Source organism: Haliotis cracherodii, unplaced genomic scaffold (assembly GCF_022045235.1).
Source record: "Haliotis cracherodii isolate W230 unplaced genomic scaffold, xgHalCrac1.p SCAF_9, whole genome shotgun sequence".
In the NCBI taxonomy this organism is placed as follows: Eukaryota; Metazoa; Mollusca; class Gastropoda; order Lepetellida; family Haliotidae; genus Haliotis; species Haliotis cracherodii.
Genome location: NW_027266343.1, coordinates 53,836,822 through 53,862,990, shown reverse-complemented (window position 1 = coordinate 53,862,990; position 26,169 = coordinate 53,836,822). Strand labels below are relative to the sequence as shown.

General features: G+C 39.3%; 1 protein-coding gene across 4 annotated transcripts in view; it reads left to right on the top strand.

Annotated features, from left to right (window-relative positions):
- The first annotated feature begins 3,790 nt into the window (after window positions 1-3,790).
- LOC139453368 (fibroblast growth factor receptor 2-like) overlaps window positions 3,791-26,169 on the top strand; it is a 56,748-nt gene continuing 34,369 nt past the window's right edge. Inside the window, exons 1-2 of one of the 4 annotated variants that reach the window (XM_071235046.1) lie at window positions 3,791-4,031; window positions 18,338-18,421. The gene's annotated coding sequence lies outside the window, so the exon portion shown is untranslated. Of the gene's footprint in view, window positions 4,032-18,337; window positions 18,422-20,913; window positions 20,948-21,718; window positions 21,874-26,169 lie in introns of those variants that run through there. The other 3 variants (XM_071235048.1, XM_071235047.1, XM_071235045.1) reach the window with 3 other exon arrangements.

Genomic DNA, 26,169 nt, shown 5'->3' with positions numbered 1-26,169 from the left:
GTAAGTCTTTTGACAATACCAAGAATATATAGTACCAGAAGTATTGCTTTGGCCTAGAACACTTAAATTTCCTGATCACTTTACTCTACTGGCAGATGTGTATCATGATATAAGGATATCTATGTACCATTAATATCATGATATTGTGATACACTTCTGTACCCCTGTACACTTAACACCTAACCCTCCCCCCCCCCCCCCCCCCCCCCCCAGCTGTATCAGCTATGGTTTGCCTACACCAGAAGCCAACATCAGAATCAAACTCAAGACGACAGGCAGGTAGGATGCAGGTTGTTTAATGGAGAAATCAACAATAAGACATCTATATGATGATGGCCTGTTAATAATAGTCTGGACCAGACAGTAAAATGATTGATAATACGTTCAACAATCCACACAATCAACTACGCTGATACTTAATCAACCGAGTCACGGAGCCTGACCACCCAATCTATTAAGTCCCCCTGTATGACCAGCATCGGCTGCTGGGGTGCAGTTCTAACCTGGAACCCCAACAGGCTCCACAGGCAAAACACCACTTGATCACCCCGTGCCCCCTTCTTACCTGGCCTTAATTACCCAGCATCCCCTCCCCTGGTACCCCTCACGTAAAATGTGTGGGAGGATAATGGCTGCCACAGTCTCAATCTGACATGATCCCTGAGCTAACACCATGCCTAGTTGGTTTCTGCTTTAATTACAGCCAGAAGAAGATGTCAAACAAGACAGGGTCAGCAAAATGAACTTTGTAAATACTCCAATACTTCTTCTGATTAGTGATATACCTTTGTGGTTTTCCTGTGTACTGTTAATGTCTTAACTCTTCTTTGTCCAAGGCCCTGGTCCCCTTCACAAAGTGATTTTAGTGCTAAAATGATCTTAACTCCCATATTTTAGTGAGTGAGTATGGTTTTATGCCATGAACAACTATCTACGTCATCCTGAAACCAGGACGCTCAATCCGCCAATCCACAGACCAGGAAGCTCCCCATGAGTGAGTATGGTTTTATGCCGCTTTTAGCAATAATCCAGCAATATCCTGGCGGGGGACACCAGAAATGGGCTTCACGCATTGTACAATGTCGGGAATTGAACCCGGTTCTTTGCCTGATAGGGAATGCTTTAACCTCTAGGCTACCTGACCGCCCACCCATATTTTAACAGTAGAAGCGCAAAGATCGCTTTGCATATATAATACTCAAAATTAGTTCAAGGACACCCATTTTGTTATCGGCTAAAGTTAATCTGTCATGGTGGTGGATATAGCAACACAGCCTTCCTATTGTGGGTGTTCCTTTACTTATTTTGAGTAGTATATATACACCATATAATTTTAACTCCACTTAATTCCATGATGAACGAAGGTGTTCCGAAAATAAAGTTAATAAATAAAACTTTAAAATTGGTACCAGTAAGCTGTTCATCGGAGTTTGTTGTTTTCTGATATGAAGATTAATGATATGCCATGGACATTTTTATAGATCCTTGGGAGGACAAAAAATCTAATTGGAATAGATACAATTTGCAATGGATGAGTTAGCCCAGACAGTTCTTATAATGCACCACACACGATAACAGTGTACAAGAAGAGAAGAAACAGGCGAAGAAAGTTTGCAGAGTTGATTGGATGACAACTGTTGCTGTTGAGAAAGTGGTGAAAAATATGAAAACATGTACCATTTATCAGTGTCATCGCTGCTAACATCACCAGTAAGACACATGTCCTATCCTGTAGTTTTAGCAGCATTGAAACTGTTAAAGCATTGCTTCCTTCAAGACAACATTAAAGTGAATTGGCTGTAATGAGGCTAGGCTTTTTTTAAACTTGATTTACGAATCCTTCCACTTGAAAAAAATTGAAATGTGACCAAAAATATGTGCCCTGTTTTAAAAATATGCATTTACTGTCTCTATCAATATAAATAAATTATTCCAAATACTATAATTAAAACCTCTTGAAAAGTTATCTTAAAAACTACTTGAAAATATATGAAAATATTTGAAATTGGTATTTTTTAATACACATTAACTCTTATTTCCGAGGGACAGATAGATATTCGGAAGTGCATGTTTGCATGTTAGCATCTTAGAATAGAAAAATACAGGAACATTCATCAGTTTTTGGAACTTTACGTTTTAGTCTTCAATTTGAGTTATCTTTCCTGTAGTGTCTGACGCCATGGTGCACTATGTATAAAACTATTACAGTCTGGTTGTTTCCAGGTTCGTGGAATGTACTTCCTTGTACGCTTTCCTTGTTGGATAAATTCTCACTCTGATTTTAGTGTCTCAGGTTGTCGTCTTTCTTTCACGATTAGAAAACAAAACCATGCAGACAAAAAATTGTTTTGAAAAAAAGAAGAAAAAAACCTAAAATCTGGAATTGATCTGAAACGGTTTTTTTGTGGCCTCATACTTCATGACGAACATGCACGTTCCTGCATGTGTGTGTTTGGCTGTTAGAGTTTGGCGTGTGCACCTTGTAACGCTGTTGACCCATAGGTCTTCATTTAGTCTTGTAATTACGGACTGCATGGAACAGTAGCAGGCTGATCGTAGCCAGATCTCCACGAGGAATGGCCAATTACCTTGCTACAGTATCAGGCGGGGGACTTTATTCTGTCTTTATTGAGATGTCTGCAGGGTGAGGGGAAACGTGAGATGGCTTTCATTGAAAGTGTGTGTTACCTTTGAAGAAATATTGCAGAGGAGGTGTACAATCTTGGTTACATGGTCCCGATTTTCGGACAGTCGCCTGATATAACATTCAGATTTAGACAACCCACTACAACAGTCAGACAATTAACTGATACAACATTCAGACAAAGCCAATCCAACATTCAGACAAACCCAATCCAACATCCAGACAGACCCAATTCAACATTCAAACAAATCCTATTCAGACAGTTGCCTTGGTCCAAATTTTAGAAAGACCCAATATAACATTCAGACAAACCCAATATAACATTCAGACAAACCGAATATAAAATTCAGACAAACTCAATATAACATTCAGAAAAAAAACAATATAACATTCAGACAAATCCAATATAACATTCAGACAAACCCAATATAACATTCAGACAAACCCAATATAACATTCAGACAAATCCAATATAACATTCAGACAAATCCAATATAACATTCAGTCAAACCCAAAGCAGCAGTCAGACAGTTGCACCTTATGCAACATTCGGACAAAACCTTTCAACATTTAGACAAACCAAATTAAACATTCAGACAAATCCAATTCAGACAGTTGCCTGATCCAAAAATTCAGACGAACCAAATATAACATTCAGACAAATCAAAATTCAGACAGTTGCCCAATCCAACATTCAGACAAATCCAATTCAGACAGTTGCATTGGTCCAAATTTCAGACAGACCCACTATAACATTCAGACAAACCCAATATAACATTCAGACAAATCCAATTCAGACAGTTGCCTTGGTCCAAAATTCAGACAAACCTTAGAATAACATTCAGACATATCCAAAGTAGAAAGTTGCTATGATCTTTGTTACTTTAATACCTTTATAGAGCTCAGAGAATTCTTTGCGGAGTCAAAGTTGTTGCTTGGATTATTTCCTGTTTTTCTTATTAATGCCAGCTTTTGGTGGGACAAATGAGTATTTCTTTTTATAACGTAAGGCACAGACTTGGCACTGTATGGACAGTTTGGAAATGTCACATCACCTGAGTGAAATATTTGTTGTCCAGTCAGTAAAAAACATATCAGTTTTATCAGCGCTACTCTGTTGAAGATGGGTGGTTGCAGCGAGTGCCCTGGCTGACACGAGCTCATGATGTCAATCACTGGATTGCCTGGCCCGGAATATTAACCCTGCGCTGTGACAAAGACAGAATATTGCTGACAGTTGCGTAAAATAACATTCCCACACTCTGCAACGTCTTTGCAACCACAACCTGGAGACGTGTGTTCTCGCCTTGGACTCTAACTTAGTCGACGAGTTCCTCAGCATCACGCCGACTAGTCATCAACAACGACGACCATTTGGATTCTCCAGGTACGTTTCCTCATAAAAAGTGCTAATGAGCTATTAAATAAAAAAGCCAGTATCAGGAATGTACATATCCTGATACAGAATCAGTCTACCAGCCCGAGCCTGTAACGACTTACAATTATTTATCAGGAATCCGTGGCACCAGATAGCACCAAGGTAGACACGCCAGTACAGTAGCGGCAGCACTACCTTGTGTAAACTCATTGTTCCTGACACGATAAAAGATCATCCCAAAAGTCAGTCGTGTTCATTTAGTTTCTTGAAACATTTAGTGTTATTATTTGTCTTCATATATATTATTCAGCTTAATACTTTATATCATCCCGTTTGGGACCATTTCTTCTGGCGGAAAACATGCAAATAAAGCAACAGTTAAATTGTGAAAGTGTTCTTGAGACAACCCCTAGATTGTGTGACGTCAAAACCGAAACTCCCTACAGTTGGACATGGTGCAAGGAGCTTTCTTTAGACCTTTGTTTATCAGGCGGACTCTGTCTCGTTCATCTGTCGGGTCTGGCTTGCCTTCTGTATATATACACACTAATTACCTCAAATTTAAGGAATCACCAGCAGGTATGGCCTGGCCAAGTTTTATCTCTGTAATTACTGATGATAACATAATACTACCTGTGTCTAGTAATTCTAGCTGTTTGTTTGTGCATCACAGGGTCAGATTGCTTTCACTGTGAAACCCTATATAGCAGGTAGAGCTTTGTAGCATATTCTAGAGAGTATACGTGAAGGCCGCTTTCCCTGCACCACGGGTTGAGAGGAGCCTGATATATAGTGTATGTATACTACTCAAAACGAGTTAAGGAACATCCACAAATGGGAGGCTGTGTGTTGCAATATCCACCAACCATGCTAGATTAACTAAAGTCATATGAAAAAAATGGTGTTCTTTAACTTCTTTAAAGTGGTATATATTTTACGCCCAGCTGTATTCCGGCAATATTCCAGTTATGTTCACCTCTACCACAGTACAGTGATACTCAATCAGCAATAACCGATGTGATTTCTGTTTGTTCAGTATGTCTTCACATTTTTGCTTCTTATGAAAGTGTGTTTGTTTGAATGTGTAAAGATAAAATATTTAGAAGTAATAACATTTTGTACAAACGTTTTATATGAGTAGGTCAATGTGTGAGTGTGGTTTTACTCGGCCTGGGCAACATCACGCCAGGAACACACATTATATCCCTGGGGGAGTGGAGCCCTACCGATCGCATCCAACGTACCACATAAGCCAACAGTAAGTGCCGGGTATTCACCCATGTTTGACGGTGGCTAAAAGGGAAACAAACAAGAACTAGTTATTCTATGGGGATGTATTTGAAACGGTATCATAGGAGTTATTTTGGACCTTAAGTTTGCATTGTTTCGGCGGCTGTTTTCAGCCCAGTAACGTGTTGATAACGTTTGTAATGTTTCGGTCAAATCGATTATTTAGTGTACAGTAAACTACGGTTAATAACGAATTCAAAGGGACCACGAATATCAGTTCGTTATAAGCATATATACAGCAAATTGCCGGGACCTACACTTAAGTTCTTTATACCCGTCGGTTCATTATAAGCGTGTTCGTTATAAACGTAGTTTACTGTATATAGTTTTTTTTGGAAACATTTAAATTTTACTTCAAGAACTTTTTTCCAAACACAATGACTAGCATACATTTCCAGCTAAAACAATTCTATACCTCTTGCCCATATGCTTTTTTTATTCTGACCCAACAAATTAATAAGAGGATACAACCATTTTTCATCCGGAAGACATAATTGCTTTCTCCTTTCAACTGTTCGTTAGGTTATCTTGGCACATATTGATATCTCATACACCGATGGAATACCATACACTTCATGTGGTCTGCCTTTAGAATTCAGCACCACAAAGTATACAAACACGGGATCGGGTGATCAGGCTCGCTGACTTGGTTGATGCATGTCATTTTATCCCAATTGCGTGGATCGATGCTCATGATATCAATCACTGGATTGTCTGGTCCAGTCTCGATTATTTACAGACCGCCGTCATATAGCTGGAATATTGCTGTGTGCGGCGTTAAACAACAAACAAAACAAATGACGTAATTTGGACATTGTGTCGCAAGATATACCGGTTGATGCTGAAGATACTCGCTGAATGTTTGTAAGTTTCGCAGTTAAGGTTTCATGGTTGTAGTTTTTTCTAAGTTTTGGAAGCGCGAGGCACTTTAGTATGTAAACATAATACAGTGTATGCACATTATGTAAACACTGTAAGTCTATTGGGAGCACAACGTAATGGGGAATGACCACAGGAGTCCACGGTGTACAACATAAGGCAGTGTGACCTTACAGAATATGTGTATATATCATGTTGACACTCAGTGATGGAAACTTTGAATTAAAATCATGTTTGGGTTTGGTGTGAGTTGTTTATTTTTTGTGGAAATGACAAAAAGCTCGCCAGAAACAAAGAGAGACAGAACGATTTGAAAAAAACTACAACTTCTGAAGTATGACGCCAGCCAAGGGTACAACCAAGACAACGAACATCACAGGGGAAGTGTATGCACAAATACCGGATCACATAAACTGGAGAGAGGACAAAACGTGATAGTGTAATATGCGTCATGATCTGCTGATAATGTACAATGACGTTGAATTAATTCTAAAAGGAAGAGGTTGACATGGAGGCTGAACAGGATGCCAGAACGCGGGTGACCTTGACCTTGAGCTATGTGTGATAGGACATGAACGACACAGACATGCTCCAACATATCAAACAGGTACAGATGTTACTTGTCAAATAAATGTCGCTAATTATTTGTCATATGAAAGGACGACATCATATGATCACAATGTTGTTACCCCACCGCGGGCAAAACACAAGTCAGTCGGTGTCAAGAGTTATATATAATAAAAAACAAACAGATGACGTCTCGTCCAACTGATAGCATCACAGATATCCAAAGACAAGGTCGCATCCAACCAGAACTAGGTACAGTGGTTGTGAAAGAATCGTGTTCCGATGATATGGCGTCTCATTGTTTTGGCAAATGCGAGGATCAATTTCCGTTTACAGCGTCCACCTGCAAATATATGATCAAACACCAAGCAACACAACATGCGAAGGTAGAGGCCATTATCATATTATTATGTTTATAGACTGCCTTACCGTGAAGATTCCTGGGTAGAATAGGTCTTCAGCAACCCATGCTTGCCCCCTCTGTGTTAATTAGTATTTAAAGTTGTCGATGTTACATTGCTGTGTGATTCCATCGTAAAAAAGCAGGGATAAGTAACGAGGTGAGCGAAATAAAACATGGACATCTGATATAATCAAGTACACACAGATGTGATTCAAATGATACCAATAGGAATCCTAACGTGGTTGTCTACCAAATATTGTCGTGTGTAGAACGCATGGATACGTAACGAGGGTGAACGAAAAAGACACTTGGACATGACCAGGAACACACACGTATGGTTAAAATGGACTGAAAGGGGTACTGTAACTATGTGTCTACATTTAAATATCAGTCTTGGTCAAAGACTTTCTGCTGTTTAAATATTAGAAAACGTTTCCAAATTGTTTTTCACACGTTTAAACCTTACCGTTACCACTGGTTTGTTATTATTCCTGAACATGCACGCAAGTCAAATCTGAACATTTTTCTCCTTCTTAATTATGCAATCTCTTGTGCCAAAAAAGAGTACCAGCCTATCCTACCTCGTACTTTGTTTTAAGTAAGGGACATTTGACGTACTTTTGTAAGTGTCGAGACATGACTTTCATTTTAGAATCGGAATCGTTGAGTTATATGCTGAGGCACATTTCTGGTAAAGAGTTACTATGTAAAAGAAAAGAATATTGTCGCGGCAGTGACATTGTATGATGGTCACAAAACTTGGCACGAAAAACGATAACGGGTGCTCCCCGCGCTTAATTCAAAAACCATGAGGCGGATATCAGGGAAAAAACAGGTGACACAAAAAATAAACTCTTTGGTCGGTCAAAGTTGGCGCGTCTGTATACGGACTGACACAGAATGTCAAGGGGGCCGGGCAATTTACACGCTGACATCTCTATAACTGACTCCCAAGACGTGAAAAGGCGGATATGAGTTAATCTAAATACGTCAAACATGCGATAAGTTTGAAATCAAGAAGTTCGAACTCTTCCTTGTTAAATTTACAAAATTCAATTTATAATTCAAATCAAACACGCTTCCGGATACAAATCTCTTTTACAAGCAGGATGACTCTATTAGTAATTCCGAGTGGTAATTCTCTACGTATATCTGAACTAACAACTTTAACCACTTCACACAGGAATCTGCAGCGATAGAAAACATTTCCCGGTGTGTCAAAATATGAGTAGACAAATTGAAAAGATAAGAAAGTTTATTCACTCCATCCTTTCTTTTTATCTTTCTATCCGCTATGTAATAAAATCCAGATTGGGACGCTGTAACGTGGAAAGGGAGGGGGAGACGCCGGTAGGTGGGGGGCTGATTATTCAAACCCTGCTATATGATTCCGTCTGTGATAACTCAGTAAGAGAGGAGCGGCGGGGAAGATACAATCACAAGCGGAAACTCCCGACAGTTTATCTCATTTGCGTATAATTTCTAAATAAATTCGGTAGATAGGGATAAACATTTTAACCCAACTCACACTGCAGACGTGCGTTTATATCCCATTCATGTTACCATTTTTTGTACGTTGAAACTATAACGTAAATTTTCATCGCTTTCTTTAAGACCTTTGTCGTCTGTGGTCAGAATTGAATTAAGCTAGAATGTGCAAGCCGGCGGGGGGAGGGGTGGGGGTTGGGGGGAGGGAGAGGTGCAATAAATGTTGGTGATGCGTACAGGGGGAGTACCTTTATGTCGAACTTTTAGAGCTCGAAACGTCTTCATGTCTTAAAAATATTCCGTGAGATCAACTGTGGATTTTTGTGCAAATATTTATTAAGTACACCCGATTTGCGTCTCGTGACTTGCTTAAATATTTGAATAAATTTCATGAAATGTATGCTACCCAAAAGAAGTTAAAGATTATTCTTACATATTACTAAAGTTGATCTGTCATGGCATAAATTCTTCGAGTGGTGTGTATCATATCGTGACAAGTTTCTCTTTCGAAGAAATAAAGTGGAGAAAAAAATACATTTTAGATACATGTAAGAAACAGTTTAATGAGTAATAGTTTACTTGTAGCGATTTTCTTAGATGGTGGTATAGGCTGTATTTTATGTGCAGGTATAGATCCCATATGTATTTTATACAAAGAGGCCGCTTCTAAAAAGCAATACACAGAGGGACGTGGGGGGATTCTTGACGTTACTACCCAATCCAATGATTGAATGTTGTTTAACACCTTGGTTAGCCATCGTATATGTCACAACGTGAGTCAGGATCAGACGAACAGTGACAGAAAGCATGAACAACTATCTACGTCATCGCGAAACCAGGACGCGCAATCCCCCAATCCACAGACCAGGAAGGTCCCCATGAGTGAGTATGGTTTTACGCCGCTTATCGCAATATTCCAGCTATATCATGGCGGTTGACACCAGAAATGGGCTTCACACATGTAGAAAACTGAACCAGGGTCTTCGGCGTGACGAGCGAACGCTTTTACCACTAGGCTCCTCCACCGCCTGTTCATTCATACGGGGCTTTTGTCATGACTTCCCACGGACTTGTGATCCAAATAATAATCTAAGCCCATTGTTTACTTGCCTTTGCATGTGTTTGGGACGGGTGCCACCAGTGAGGCAGGACACGCCCCCCTTTCCGCGAACACTTGGTATCAACTACTGATAGTGATTCATAAACACATCATGATAAAGTAGGAATCGCACAATCAACTCTGCTTTTAGCTGAGACTTCTTGTGAATATGGAAAGGGTTTTGTCACTTTTATATATACAACCACATTTCTACATGAGTACATGGGTACGTTATGTCGTGTAGCATAGATTACATCGCCCTGTGATGTGGAGAGCGACCGAAATGAGCTGGAAACGGAATTGGGTCTTTTTTTTGCGACGGAAAATCCCTGTTGACAACCACAACGCCTACTGGGATTCCTCAAGATGCTATCTGGTCCATACAGTTTTATCTTATAGGAATGTAAGGGGCGCGCTGAGATGCAGACACTATTCCACGAGAGTTCCATTCGCTTTAATATTACTTCTTAAATTTGCTAACTCCCGGGTTCAATCTGGTACCTTCGGCCATAACAAATTGATTAGTTTTGATCAAAAGGAAAGACGTTGAAGAGGTTGTCTAATATTTTCTCTCGGTACACGTTAATAAACTGATTTTAACTGGCATAATGTATTACTGATGTAAGCTTTTGGGAATTTTTCATTCTTTCGAGTTCTAAGGAAGAGCATCTTATGGTCCTACACTTTTTGAACAACTTTTTCTCTCGCGTTGACATTTTGATATATATTTTCCATAATAATTATAATAATAGCGACAAAAAATATTTCAAATATTTCAAGGATTCCGACTATGGGCACTATGGTGAGAAGAATGTAAAAAACAAATGCCTTATTATGTGTTGCTTTATGGCATTTTATTATCTACGTCACAACGTGAACATCCGGGTTAGACTAGGTCTTCAGCAACCCATGCTTGCCGTAAAAGGCGATTAACGGGATCGGTTGGTCAGGCTCGCTGACTTGGTTGATGCATGTCATCGTATCCAAATTGCGTAGATCGATGCTCATGATGTCAATCACTGGATTGTCTGACCCAGACTCGATTATTTACACTTCCGTCATATACATGGAATATTGCAGAGTGCGGCGTTAAACAACGAACAAATAAACAAATTTGAAAAACGTACACGCAATGTGTCATTTTCAAAACCTTTACGTGCCTTTGCATTTCGTTTAGTTTCAACAATATCCGTAAACGAGCTATCGTGTCAATGGATTGTCTGGTCAAGACTCGACGGTTTAAAGACCGCCGTCTTTACTAATATCTACTCTCTGAAATGAACATATCTTACAGAAAAAAACAGTTGTTAAATTATGGTTATAAAATATTAATCAAAAGGAGCCTAGAGACTTTCTTCATTTTAACATACTACCTGATACTGCAGTAGTCTAGACTTGCCAAACGTTATAGACTTGCATGGGCTTCATTGGATATATTTGTTCCAGGGTCTGTTTGACAGACTAACCGCCCTCGTATTGCAGGAGTACTGCTGCTCAACAGAACAAAGTAGTTGGTTTGTTGTTTAACGCCGCAAAGTAGACCCAATATATGGATAACAACTTCTTTAACACTTTAAGGCATATCCGTAAATTGTACCTACTTTGTCATCCGACATTTTCTAAGTAATGCTTATCAAACAATTCAAACAAACACTACTTGTTTATGCAAAGTGTGTGAGTGGCGGGTTCTGCCGGTAGGGGAGGACGTGCTTACCCTCTTGGCTAATACTTACACGGTGTCATCACTGATTTTCAGTGATCTATTAATATGTAACTAATGTTATATTTGGGATAACACTTTCTTAGTAAAGTACAGATTCTAGTACTTTTGGGGGTTGAGTCCCGTCCGGGATTCGAACCCACACCTGCCAGGGTGAGGCACCTAATCGCCAGCACACAAAGTCAGCGATCTAACCCACTCAGCCCACTCTTCCACAAAAAATGGAAGTCCGACAACTGGTGGTCTAGATCACGTACTTTGAGTAACCCCCTGACAAGTGTAAATTGGCACGGCTCCCATGGCCGAAAGCTATGAATACACAATGCCATTTAGAAAGTGGTCAAATGTAGTTACTATCTATTAATATGATTTCACCTCTATTTTGCATTTTACGGCAGATAATCGAGACTGTGTTCTCTGGGGTTGACATTACATGTTTCAAACAAAACAACACAGAGGGAGTGTCATGCAAATTGTGTTGGTTTAATGTCCCTCCAACAAAAGAACGCTTATAAGAAGTATACAATCTACAAACAACAACGGCTATTAAATATTATCAAAAAGTCAAAAAAATAATGCAAGTATTGCCGAAACATTTATTCAAGATGTTTATATAATATGCAAATAATCTCTTCCTAAACCAAGGTATTGTTCCCAATGGGCTCGCAGGTGTAAACTGTCACTCAGCATAATGGCTTCATGTCACCACTGAGTGGATCCTTGTACGCATGACGGAAGTCATCACATGACCTCCGGGAGGAGATATTTGTCACATGGAAAATAATCCTATTTATTAGAGTCACATTCAAACTGAATATTCCTGACATACATATCCATTTTTGATGAAGAGGGTGCGTCTGTAATTAAGATTTTTTTCATTTTCTAAATTTCAAATTGACTATTTTTTTATTGTTTATATATTCATTATTGCTGTCGAAATGCGTTTTATTGTTCATTCTATTACGACCAACGCCTCTATTGGAGTTTTCTTCTAGATTGATATTGTAGTATATGATGCAGATTCAAATATTCGTTTCGATGTTTGTGAGATTCTGTCGTTGCTCATGTTGTCATGTCATCACTTTGTTTTAATAATGTTCTTGACGTTGATTAATGTGCGTTGCTATGACACATGTTTCTGTAACTGATGTTGATGTCAATGATGAAACTGTAATAATGAATCAAAAGAGAACAGAAACATAGTGTGTTCCCCGAATGTTGCCTTGATGTTATCAGGACATTTCCCTTGCTAAGTGTCAAACGCTGAAAGGTATTACAGTTCCGATCAGCGTTGTAACGGAATTGTAAATAAAATAAAAGAGACGAAACAGTTCCCATATTCAAAAGAAAAGGTGAGCGTATCCTGTCCCACTGGTGGCACTCGTCACAAACACATGCAAAGGCAAGTAAATATAGTAGAAGTAAAAAAAGGGAATAACATCGGACATCATTTTTGTAAACGATGCGTCAAATTTGGAAATGTCCCCTACGTGTCCACCATAAGACTTTTTCAAAGCTTTACTGAGGCCTTGAAAGTTGTAAACTTGATCAAACAACTTTTGAGCAAGCGTCGTACCACTGTAACTACAGTTCGTGTCATACTTTATAGTCCTCGTGGTTCATGTTGTCTGTTGTCTTCAGCACGTGAGCACTAGACCACGACTGATGTCCGTATGTTACGTTCTTATAATGTTAGTTGTTCCGACCAATTCTCTTCCACCCCCCCCCCCCCCCTCCCCCCCAAGTACAATCTGAAAATGCGATGCAGTGTGGTCCAACTGATGGATTTAGACAGCCATATGCAGCGTCCACACGTTCGCACACGAAAAAATGGGAATAAGAAAACAGACATCACGCACAAGAAATTTTCTCATTTTTTTTCAAACCTGACTATACCTAATTCCCTCTAAGCCACCCATACCACACTCGCTTGTTTGTTTTGATTGTTGTTTAACGCCGCAATCAACAATATTCCAGCTACATTGTGTTGTCATAATGGTCCATGGTGCCAGTCTTTGTTGCCATAACGGTTCACGCATGTCATAATGGTGCAGTGGTTCCATAATGCAGATTCTGACGTCACCATTAGTCACAGAGCCACGCGGTGATTACGCAGGCATAAATAATTAGAATCAGGCCACTAAGCCTAATAATACCGTGATTGACTTCCCTGTAAATCGGTGAGTGTGTCAGTAACGACTCCGGTTTTCAGTAATCTCCAGGTCACGAGGCATCGGACAGATCCATTTTAACAGCATAAGACCTTCCCAGTTTTAATAGCGTTCCTTCGTGAACGCTTTACATGCGATGTTCTTGTGATTACACTAATGGCATCGTTTATTTTACATGTGTTTGGAGAATGCAGCATTTACTTACTAAGTTGGGGGTAGTATTACTTACCATGTTCTACTCTTCTCAGGGAAGGAGCATGTATTAATGGGAGGAGTGTGTGAGTATGGTTTTACGCCGCTTTTAGCAATATTCCAGCAATATCATGGCAGGGGGACACCAGGAATGGGCTTTACACATTGTACCCATGTGGGGAATCGAACCCGGGTCTTCGACGTGACGATCGAACGCTTTAACCACTCGGCTACCCCACCGCACCAATATTTGGAGGGTGGAGATTTGTTTCAAGACAGTTTTTTTTCAACACTGCAAAACATGCAGAATGTCCAGGAATCGAGTTATTTGTTTTACGACAACCTGAGGACAAGTTGTTTATTTCAGTTTTTTGGGGGAACAGGTGTTTTTTTACACAAAGGATGGCAACACTTTGGGCTCTTCTCCTTGATAATGCTGACACACCGTGAGACAACTGAAGTAGGGTTCAAAGCTACGTTAGACCCAACTCACTCTTCACTCACTTAAATGTTGATTAGAACAGCGGGGAAATGTTCTATTGGGTCAAGCACCTGCTTATGAAATTCAAACTTCGAGGCAATATTGTTTTCATTTGGGTGTTGTTGTGGGTTTTAAAAAACAACAACTTACACATGTATATGAATGGATTACAGAAAATCAGTGATGACATCGGGTGTTCGCGAAAAGAGTAAGCATAAATGAGTCCATATGTCTGCCGTATGAATATTTCCGTTAACTTTCATAACAATTCTGAAAAATCTTTTTAAATGTAAAATATTAACGCCAGAGAATCGGTCTCGATTATCTGCCGAAACAAATTCTATTAAGCGTAAAAATGCAAAATAGAAATGAAAATTAATTGAATTGGTGCTAGTCTTCAAGTATTTACTGGAACACCTATTGTGAAAAAAAACCCTTCGTGCTTAACTACGACTATGAAGACGAAGTACACAAAATTATGTTATTCCAGTTATTCGCGAACACCTGGTGTCATCACTGTTTGATAGTGATTCATCAAGATATGCTCGTAATAAAGTCGGAATCGTTCAATCGACTTTGCTTTTCGCAGGGATTTCTTACGAATATTGAAAGGGTTTTGTCGCTTTTATTATAAATCAGTCAAAACAGGAGCTATTTCTGTAGGAAGAAACCTCAACAAATCCCTCAGTTCATCCGTGATTCTAAACGACCATTCATCAAAGGTTGACCTAATGAACAGGAACTGAAGGTCCGGGTTGGTCGTATTCTCGGTAAGAGCAGTTAATGTTTACAGTACGTAAAGTGCATATCGGCCATATGTAGTGGATGTCGCGGCCAGTCTCGGTCACGTTGTATACAGTCAACGTGCAGCAGGGGAGTCTGCATGAGGTCGGAGAGAGTCTAACGGTTGCGTAGGGTTCGTCGAGTTTAGTTGGTGCATCTTAACCACACAGGATCACAACATCACAATGGATGTGTAGTAATTCTATCCTCGTCGTGGGCAAGTCTAGATATGTGGACAGAACACTCTAAGGACTCCAATCTCTTATAGGGACAACCTGTTCTTATTATTTACATAATCTAGAACTAATAATGTCAAATAATAAGTATTGCCTTAGAGACTTGTGCAAGTCTAGGGTCGTACAAACGTCCAGCAGTATTGGTAAGATTGAAATCTGAATACAAATGAAATAAAACCCAGTCAAATGGTTCTTTGCATTATTTCTGGTCTCTCGGTTTGTTAGTACATTTTTCCTGGATACTATTTGGTCTATGAGGTCGATGTTGGTAGGTTATATTAATCTAGTTAATTTCCCCGATTTAGCAACATTATCCTATTTTAAGTACTGTAAAAGCCAATATTTGCTCTTGGCATATGTTAGCATCTCATAAACCGATGGCCTGTATAATATTACTGATATCACTTATTTTAGATATAGTTTGCCTTCTCAGCTATTAATTTGTGGGTTATGAGTTTCATGTCGCCGCGCCTTCTTGCATGTATACAAAATATCACAAAACTACAGATAGAGATTTTCCGAAATACCAAAAAGAAAGTTGTTTTTGCATACATTCTTTTATCTTTGCTCCAATAAACTGAATTTGCTACCAAATTGAAACTTTGTTCTTCAAAATAATTTATTTGAAATATCAGTCAACAGCGTTAATTATGCTGTACTAAAGTCAATATAAATTGTCAATGCAAGAGAATAACCATCCTAGATTTTCTGCCAAAACTGAAACTGAAAAGAAAACTCCCATGTACTTCCGGTTAGCGTATGTTTGTAACTAGTCTTTCATAGGAACACAAATAGATGATTGTGTTTAAACTATTAACTTCTCAATAAATAATATATCCTTTGAGGCTTATCCAGTTCAATAAACGTTCAAAGTAACAAGCTTCTTAGTACTGGAACAGCGTTGCTACAATGCACACTGATATTGGCTCGTGAACCGCCATGTATGGCGGCTGGGTTCCTGGCGGGCTTGACGCTGCGCCATCTGGGGTTGGTTTGCCAGTGATGTAAGTTCTGTGTTCGAACACACATACCCTCCATCTCGTGTCACTATGCATACGCTCACCATGGTGGTTGTCAGACACTTCGTCAAATTGGTTAAGACATTGCAAAAAGGTGTTATTTACACCTCGTTATCCGCTATATATTACACAACGCAATTTACCGGAAGTCCGTTCCCACATTGGCCGGTACGAGTTATATAGACTTGCAGAAGTCTCTAAGGCAATAATTATTAGTTTAAATAATAAATTAATAATTTATGTAAATAATAAGAACAAGTTTGCTCTCTAAGAGACTGGAGTCCTTAGACTGTACTGTCCACATATCTGGACTTGCCTATTAGGAGGGTAGAATTACTGCACATCCATGGACTTTTCTTTCAGTGCAGCCTACTGCATGATGACTTCTCTCCTGTAGACAGCAGTGGTCTGCTTATTGAGGGAAGACCTCCGGGGTTACATACGCGCGATGAATAGTCACATAAATGCAAAACATAAATCTAGGATTTAAACAAATTAGCATGACAGATCAACTATAGTACTATGAAAGAATCGGATGTTCTTTAACTTCTGTGAGTAGAATATTAAAAACTACTATAGGATCTAATTAACTTCGGATGTTCTCCCTATGAACAATTGAAATATGGATTCAGTTTCTTCAATGGGCTATATTCAGATATTGATGGCTTTTTCTTGTTTGGTAATGGCCAATTATGTTGTAAATAGACAATCACTTCCATTCATCTATCGTGTCCACACCCATCAAGTCCAGGTAAAAACAGAACTGAACACTGCTACGTCCAACTTGAATCACGTTACAGGGATACATGTCATATTCGGCGACGCTATTCGCCGTGCCGAATTGCGTCCCCTATCCGTTCCAGGATCCGAATTCCGGATTCGCCGATTATGATTTGTAAGCTCCAAAGCTCAAGGGGTTCTTTAAAGTGGCAGACCGAAACTTGTCGGTAGTAACGCAGGGTCATTGGAAGGGACGGGGACTCTGGGCTGTCAGGCAGACAGTGATATAACAGAAATGTTGTCCCTCTCTCTTTCTGCATTAAGATTATATTCTCCACATCCACCTGTAGACATTAAGAATGGACTTCACACATTGTATAAAATTGGGAATCGAACCCCGGGTCTCCGGCGTGACGAGTCATGGGATTTATCCAAACTAAACTGGATATGTCCATATTTGGTTATGTACTTTCATTCATGATCCACCTGGCAAGATCCGGGGTAAAATAGGTCTTCAGCAACCAATGCTTGCCGTATATGGCGACCATGCTTGTCGTAAGAGGCGACTAACAGGACCGGTGGTCAGGCTCTCTGACTTGGTTGATGCGTGTCATCGTATCCCAATTGCGTGGATCGATGCTCATGGTGTCAGATTCGAGTATTTACATACCGCCATCATATAGCTGGAATATGCTTAGTGCGGCGTTAAACAACAAATAAACAAACATTCATTATCATCGTCCGCATGTAGACGGTGGGTAGCCTAGTGGTTAAAGCGTCCGTTCGTCAGGTCGAAGGTCTGGGTTCGATTTCCCATATGGGTAATATGTGTGAAGCCCATTTCTGGCGTCCCTGTTGGAATATTGCTCAAAGCGGCGTAAACACCCAACCCTCTCTCACTCGTGATGTTGCACTGTGATGTCGTAAACAACAACATTGGCTTGTTGTCAGTAAAGTACAAGGTATGAAAATGGCCCCTGAAGCACTTTTAGAAATCGTTATGCGTGTTATCAGATGTGTTTTTTAATGAATGACTACTAGACTCTTCATTTCAACATATGTTCGACTTACAACACTGTAATGTGTCGGAAATTTTGCTTTTAGAGGTATTTGAAATACTTGATCATGAAATAGACCTCACAAGCATATGGTAACCAGTTAATCAGAGGCCACTGATTGCTCGTAGTTATATTTTCTCTTTAAGCTAGAAAAATCGTCCCTTTTCACTCGTTTAACTCCTTCTATGTGACCAATGCAATTTTTTCAGGTGAACAGTTGACTTGCCTCTTCATGTGTTTGTGACGAGTACCACCGGTGGAGCAGGACACGCTCACCTTTTCGCGAACACCTGGTATGGTATCATCATTTTTTTTAATAGTGATACATAAACACATGTTTATGATGTAGTCGGAAATCGTGCAAAGGTCTGTCTTTGTCAGAGATTTCGTATGATTATGGAAAATGTGTTGTCGCTTGTATTTATTGTTATGTACTTCATCTTCTCTCACAACTTGAAAGTGTAAAAAGAACCACGAAACGAGGCCACTTGTCCGCCATTCGAACATAATGTCCTTGGTAATTTTATTTCATGAACGATGTCTGTTTAATAGTCATTCGTGGTATTAAATATGACAAATGAACAGAAGTTTTCACATTAAAGCGTCGTCGCCGTCAGCGGTATAGTTTCTATACTGTAGTGCACTGAATCATGAATACAACCGCACGCTTAATGCACACGTCCAAAAACGCGAAGATGCAATGAGGGGATGTGTCAGCGATGTTTATTTTCTTGTCTTGTAAAAATAATTATTCTTCGTTTACATGGAGTTATTTCCGAACGGCTGTTGAAACTATCGGCGGAGGTCTGGGACGTCGCTTGTACAAAACACGCCCGGTACATCGAATAAATGACCAAACATGTGACCCTTGGACAATGGTTATTATTTTGGTGATTAAACTATTTACACTTCTTGTGATTTCAGACCAGTGTAAAAATGTTACTGAATAAACACAATACGTGTGTGTGTGCGTGTATACGTGCGTGTGTGTGTGTGTGTGTGTGTGTGTGTGTTATTCAGCAACAAGAATGAGGGTGAATTGTATTTTCTCCATTAAATCCTAGTATGTCAAAATAAGCTTATAAAGGTAGCCCAATAAAAAAAATGCCTGATTAACGCACTACATCGTTATCAGATAAAACAAAATAGAACCAACTGCATTTCTTTTTTAAAATGGCCTGTGAAATAAGTGAGAGATAATTTTGCTTTTCGTTCATATGCAACGATGTATGTATGTTGGAAGCACGCTCAAAGACACGCGGGTCGTGAACTTTTAAAAGTTTGATTGCATTGCGCTTTGAAATAAGAGTTTGAATTATTTTTAGGCCACGTGATACTGCACGTGCTTGTTTCTTGTTCCGCGCTCGTTAATGTTTATGCAATGTAACTGTTTATCAACACAATGCAAAGGGTAATGTCAAATCAGTGTGAATAAGCTGCACCACATGTCTATTCCAAATTCATACAGATAAACAAGTTAATCAAAGCAAATACATTACAATGACAAGATACACTCGAATATTCCATATAGCCTATTAGATAGGTGTGGCATGACAGCTATAAGCTCCAATGCATACGCGAGCAGTGGGTAGCCTCGTGGTTGAAGCGTTCGCTCGTCGCGCCCCAAACCCGTGTTCGATACCCCACGTTGGTACAATGTAAGAAGCCCATATATGGTGTCCCCCACCATGAAATTGCTAAATAAAGCGAATTCCAATATGTTCAGGTATTAGATCGAACGACTTGGTCATCATTAAGTATTGTGCTGTGAGAAAGAATTAAGTCATAAAAGATTTTCAGAAAAGAAATGATAAGAAATATTTGCTGTTTCTTATTTTTTATGTAACTGTTATGTATTAATGGTTCGATGAAGTCAATGAATATCCCTTCATAGCTCTAACATCCCCCCCCCCCCCCCCCCCCCCCCCCCCCCCACGAACGTTGTGTATATTATACCACTTGTCGGAAATTCGCGGATGGTTTTCTGAAACATTACAATTTCTTCTTGTTTCTTAGCATTTTGTTTAACCATGTATGAATTTTTGTAAGGGTACACTGCAACAGACATATTTTAATATTATATCGAAATTTGGATGCAGTGCCCTACAACAAATACAAAGTTTATGGATAACAACTTCTTTAATACTGTGAAGGCGACGTTTCGGTGTAGATCCCCCATACTGTTATCAAGCAAGATTGAATTGTATATATATAGTACATATATTGTATATTGTATGTATTTATTGTATGTACAATATTTACGACTGTATAATCACTTAAATCTGACCGTCCATCATTTCTTAAACGACTTATGTCCATGTGTATACAAGATAGAACTCAGCGTCTGTTTCCTGTAACGTGATTACAATGTGGGAGACACGAAAATAATTTGTTTACTTTTCATCAGTGTAATTAAGGGACGCCGTCAGTCTGACAAAGCAATTAGTCCGTGATACTAAGCCACTTAATGATAGACAATGCACTATTAATCCCCGCGCATTGTCAGACAAAATGACAGGATTAACTAATCCTATATATAAACACGTCTACAAATAAACGGTGAGATGAGAAGGGAGATGTGTTTTAGACAAGAACTAAAGAGATTATACAATCAAAGAATGCATCGTCGGTACTGGCACCGCTTACGTGGTTCTCATTGGAGATTGCAAGCCCACTGAGTACCCTCAGGAAATGTCCGAGCGTTAACTAGCCTGGAGAGCTGCAGGTAGTCAGTCGCTTTGAAGAAGTCTAACCGAGCACAACAAACAATACCTTCTACCTGACACAGTTGTATACCTACCTGTAATTATTACGCTCAGGTAAGTGATTACACTTGGTGTGCCAAGGGCGTGCGGGTTAAAGACTCATGACAGAATACCTCAGAGAACTTTGACAGACCACGGTAGGATTTGTAACTACGGGGTATGTTTCGAAATAGTAAATAGACTACTGTAGGTTTTATTGCATGTACTTTCAGTTGGAATTCATTTTAAAATTCCGTTTTGAATTTACAAGTATACACTTTTTTTAAATAATATTTTAGTACAAATCGTCAACACGCATAAAAACTACGCGTTTTGGTAAATGAAATAAACCAAGTTACTAAATATCGTTGATAAGATAAGATAATTATTGTTATTCGTATACGCGGAATAAACTAATTATATACTGTTAGCTAGTAAGTAAATTCAGTAATCAGAATTTAGGCACATCCGTTATTATTCATTAAATGAATAACCGTTTGATATATTTTACATATTTATTTTTACTTAATTAAATTAATCAAATGCCTTTTTTAAAAATATAAATCATAATACAGGCTTAAAAGTTTTAAGTTTGTCTCCTACAATATATAATTAACCTGAAAGCGAAAATGAGAAATTAAATTAAGTGAATTAATTAGGCGCCAGGTACAACTACATGACAATGAATATGTATAGACAATCTATCCCAGCGTCGCGTCACTTTTCACGTTTTAATCTAGATATGAGTATTTCCTGTGTAAGGGAGCGACCCCTGCATCCCCCCTTTATTCCATGGCGTCTTTCACTCCGGGGGTCACGTGGTCTGTTGCTTTGAATGGGTGATCACGTGACGATCCTCAGAAGCTCAAGCGAAATAGTCGTGGAGATACACGGGATATAACGGAACTTAGGTAGGGTGAAACTCGGACTTTGTGTATTAGAATCGGATTCTAACGGACTTTACTAGTGTGAAAGATATTCATGGAGTAGCGAACAGTTAGGTAAGTTTTGTGGGCAAGTTTGCAGCGGTGACGTTGAGAAATCCACCTGATGTCACCGATTTAAAGGGACAAAAATCACGTATAAATCCCTCGAATGCCGATACACTGGTAGGCTAGGCTTGCCCATGCGGTCCTTGAGTTCGGCCACGGTGGCTGTGAAAGCTTGCTTGTTGTCAAAGTTATGACTTACAACGAAGTTAGACATTAGGCTGATGTTGTGTGTAGATTTGACTGGAAGTTACTGTGTTACAAAGTTGCTCACGAGCGCATGCATAGGAATTTGACAGGGTTGCAGACCGGGGAGCATTGATTTTCGTCAGTGGGTGCTACACAGCTCTCGGTGAATTTCTTTCAAAATAATTGTGATATCTCATATCATAGTACAACCTATCCAGTGAAGAAAAGAAGTTATACTTGTGAGAGAGCATCTTGACTCACTGAGGCAGACGACACAAATCGCCAAGTAGTCTCAGTACAACAAAGTTTCAAAAGTTTTGAAGTTGAGCAGGTGCCCGTTTGGTTCTCTAAAGTAAACAAATATTTCTTCACCTCTATGGTAAGGGTGTGTTTTAAGGGGGTACGTCGGGATTCGAATCTCTTTGTGAGTGTCCCTTCGTATGACATCTTCACTATCAAAAGCGAGGTTCAGGGGCCTAGCTTGAGGGCTTTTGTCCCCTGATGCGATCCAACTTCGTATCACCTTCGAGACGCGAGCACCCAAGCGTTGCAATGTCAAACGGGGTGGTTGAATGCTTGTAATGTGGGTGAGTTGGGGGGTTAAATCTACCCATCCTTGTTATTTAAAATGTGCTTAGAAATTACTGCCATTGCTTTATATTTAAATCATCAAATTCAGTGATATGAGTTTATCTGATCTGTATAGAATGTAGATGTCTATGATATATCGCAATTTGTACCCGCAATTAAACTGACCGTTTTTGTTAAGTTGACGGCCTAGATAAACGAATGACCATATAATGTTAAATCAATATCCAGTTATATAAACAGTAATATAGATCTAGAAATCTACCAACTTTCCAAATAATATAATAATTATACTGCATGATTATGGCGTCCAAGTTTTGTCTGTACCCGGTCTGTAGTCTTCATATTAACGCGAGCACACACGTAAAAAGCACACTACACAGGCAATGTGCTGTAAGGGAATGTTCTTTATGTTTAAAAGGAAATATTTTCTCAGGCCTGTAGTTGGTCAGTAGATTGTGGTTTGCGCGGGAAAAGGGGTCATACTACGGGGTTTGTTGACACAGCGTTGAGACCCACCGGCGACCTCACTTGTTGCTTGTGCTTCTGAGATGCTTCTAAAACTTGGACTTGGATTTTACGTGTGAGTTTTCGGAATATTCTCACAGAACTCGATCTTTTCAACACATGGATTGTTTTGTGATCAAGGATTAATACCAGTCATGTGCTGAACCCATCTTTCGATTGGAATTTACAAGCAGTGCTGTGCCTCATCTGGTAATTTGGACGTTTGAGGACCCATTTGATGGTCTTTTATTTCTTATGTTATAAGTATTCACAAAAAAAATCAAATTAGATTGTTTATAGTGGCTTGAATAAGTAAACTAATTTTTAGCCTCAGATGTGTGTATTCAGAATTTTAACTAAATTATAGATCTTAGGTTTGTTTGGAAGAATTTATTATTCAATGAAAATGAAAGATTTTCTGCATTTGAACCTTTGCATTATGTGAAAGCTGAATCAAGTGACAGGCTTATTTAGTTAGATTTGGGGAGAATGCAAACAAAGTGGGAAACCCTGCCAGTTTTATACAAACTTTGGCTCCGGGCAACGGAACCAACATGGCACACAGCAAGTCAAATCTATCCAGTTTGTTTTCAAAGGAAACTTGAATCTTGTATGTTCTGTAAAGATAGCAACATTGGAAATAAAACTACATTTGTGATGTGGAGAAGAATTTCTTAAATTACCCAAGATTTTCAAAGACTTTTTTGTATTAAATTTATTATATGTAATAAAATGAAATAAATTTAATGTAAATCTTTAATGTTAATGTAATGAATCTTTTCAAAAGAAGATTTAGTATATGACGCACTTTTGAAACACCAAATAAGTGCCTATGTTGGCTGGAATCCAGCAGAGCGAACTTTTCCTAGTTGTAAAGGAGTCTTTAGCCTATGAGAGTGGACCATAGAAGTTCTCTCTCCGTATGGAAGGATAGGAGGGGGTGCCAGCCAGTCAGGTTGGAGAGGAAGGGGGAGGGGGAGGGATAGAGGCAGGGAAAGTTGTGATTGGCGGAGGAGCACGTTAATTACTCTCAGATGTAGGAAAGAGATGATAAACTATATAGGTAGTTTCCTGTAGGCCCGGTCCACCAAGCTTCTAGCATTTGGATTACATCAAAGTTGTTTAGAAGCTGCATCCTCTAGTTCAGAATTTAGGCTAGGGACTGGAGTCATGTTAGCAGGTGCTTGTTAGGGGGTAGCAATAAGAATAACATCACAATTTTCCAAAGTTTGTAGTGGTTGTGATTCAGTGAAGTTGGTTTCATTCTTTGTTCGGACATGATGCCTGCTTTGTCAAATATCCACCCCAGGCCCTATGACAAAGCAATCCATTTTAGTAACGAAAAGTACTTGTTATTAAATTAAGCAGTTCATGAAGAGAAAAATATCTTTACTCACCGTTGCATCTGAGAAACGTCTAGAAACAATTGACCCTGAGTCGTTGAAACAATATTAGTTTGACATGGGGAGATGGTTTAAATTTACTTTAAAATAAGTTTTGACATCTGTAAACCTGTTCTAAATACCAAGAAAATGTAAGTTCATTGATGTATGCTGGCTGTAGTTAAGGATACTTGGGTTTTTGAAACAATATGTCTGACATCAGGGTCCCTGTACTCTTGTTACCCAGAATTCCCCACCAGGGTACAGCCACCCAGGCCTCTACGTAAGCGCTCTCCTCAAATTCCTGGGTAGTGAATCTAAGCCAGCTTCCCTTCCCCACCAACCCAGGGGCCAGATTTGTCACTGGTGTGACCCAGCCTCTGACAGGATAGTTTCAGCCCCATTTCCTGCCTATGTTTACTGATAATTTATTCTTGAAAACATTAACAGTTCAAGAAAGACAAATGGCAGGACTTTTTTACAATTGATTTATGGAGCCATGTGAATTATCAGTGATTATAAGGAATCCCTATTGAGTATGTGCCCATTTTTAAATGTTAGCATTGGAAGCCTGGGGGAGTAGGGGAAGCTGGAACATATGCACTTGCTTTCCGTCAACCTGCTCAGCATATAGTTGAGACAATACTCTGAAATATTGACGCACATGATGGTCCAGCAATAAACTAGTAGGGACTATCAGTTATCAGAAAATTATGTTAGAAATATTTAACAAATGTTATATATGGGATAACACATCCTTACTAAAGTTCAGATTCTAGTTTGTATTTTTTTTAACTCTCATCTGGAGCTCGAACCCACTCTACCAGAAAGTTGCTTGTATTTCAGTTATCTTGAAATATGTCTCCAACCCTCCAATTCTTTTATACCCTGATAAATCTTTTACATCTTACGAACAACTGAAACACTCCTTTTGGGCCAAGGGTCTGCAGTGTGTTCAAAATGGAGCAGGGGTCCTTGTCATGACTCTTATACTGTTAAAGTTAATTGGGGGTTCATGGATTCAAGTACTGTAGGAGCGCATCTTCTTCCCCCCCCCCCCCCCTAATTAACACTGTTCTGCTTTCATAATTGAAATTTATTATAACACACAGGTAAAATATTTTATAAAGAACTATTTTATCCTACCTATCCAATTTCTTCATTAGCGAGAACCAAAGTATCCGTTTTTGGGCCTCATGACCCTAATTGGTATTTAAGCTTTCTTTTAGAGTTTATATGATGTTTATGAGAAGCATGAGCCATTTAACTAGATAAGTAATCAGCCTGTAGACACAGCCAGGCCTGTGCAGAGGAAGCCAGATCTCCCAGAAGGGGTTCCCTACTGAGCTGAGGTACTCACGACATCTTCATCATGTTCATTAATCGTGGATTATGCGAGATGATGCCTGATTACCTGTTTACGACCCCAGCGTTGAGCACATGTTGATTCACCATCAACTGTCATGCTTTCTCTAAAGATGCAGGGTTTTCTGCCTATTTGTGACCCGTAGAATCGAAGAGGATCGGGTGGCCAGGCTCACTGACTTGGTTGATGCATGTCATCATATCCCAATTGCGAGGCTTCATGCTCATTACGTCAATCACTGGATTGTCTGATCCAGACTCGAATATTTACACACTG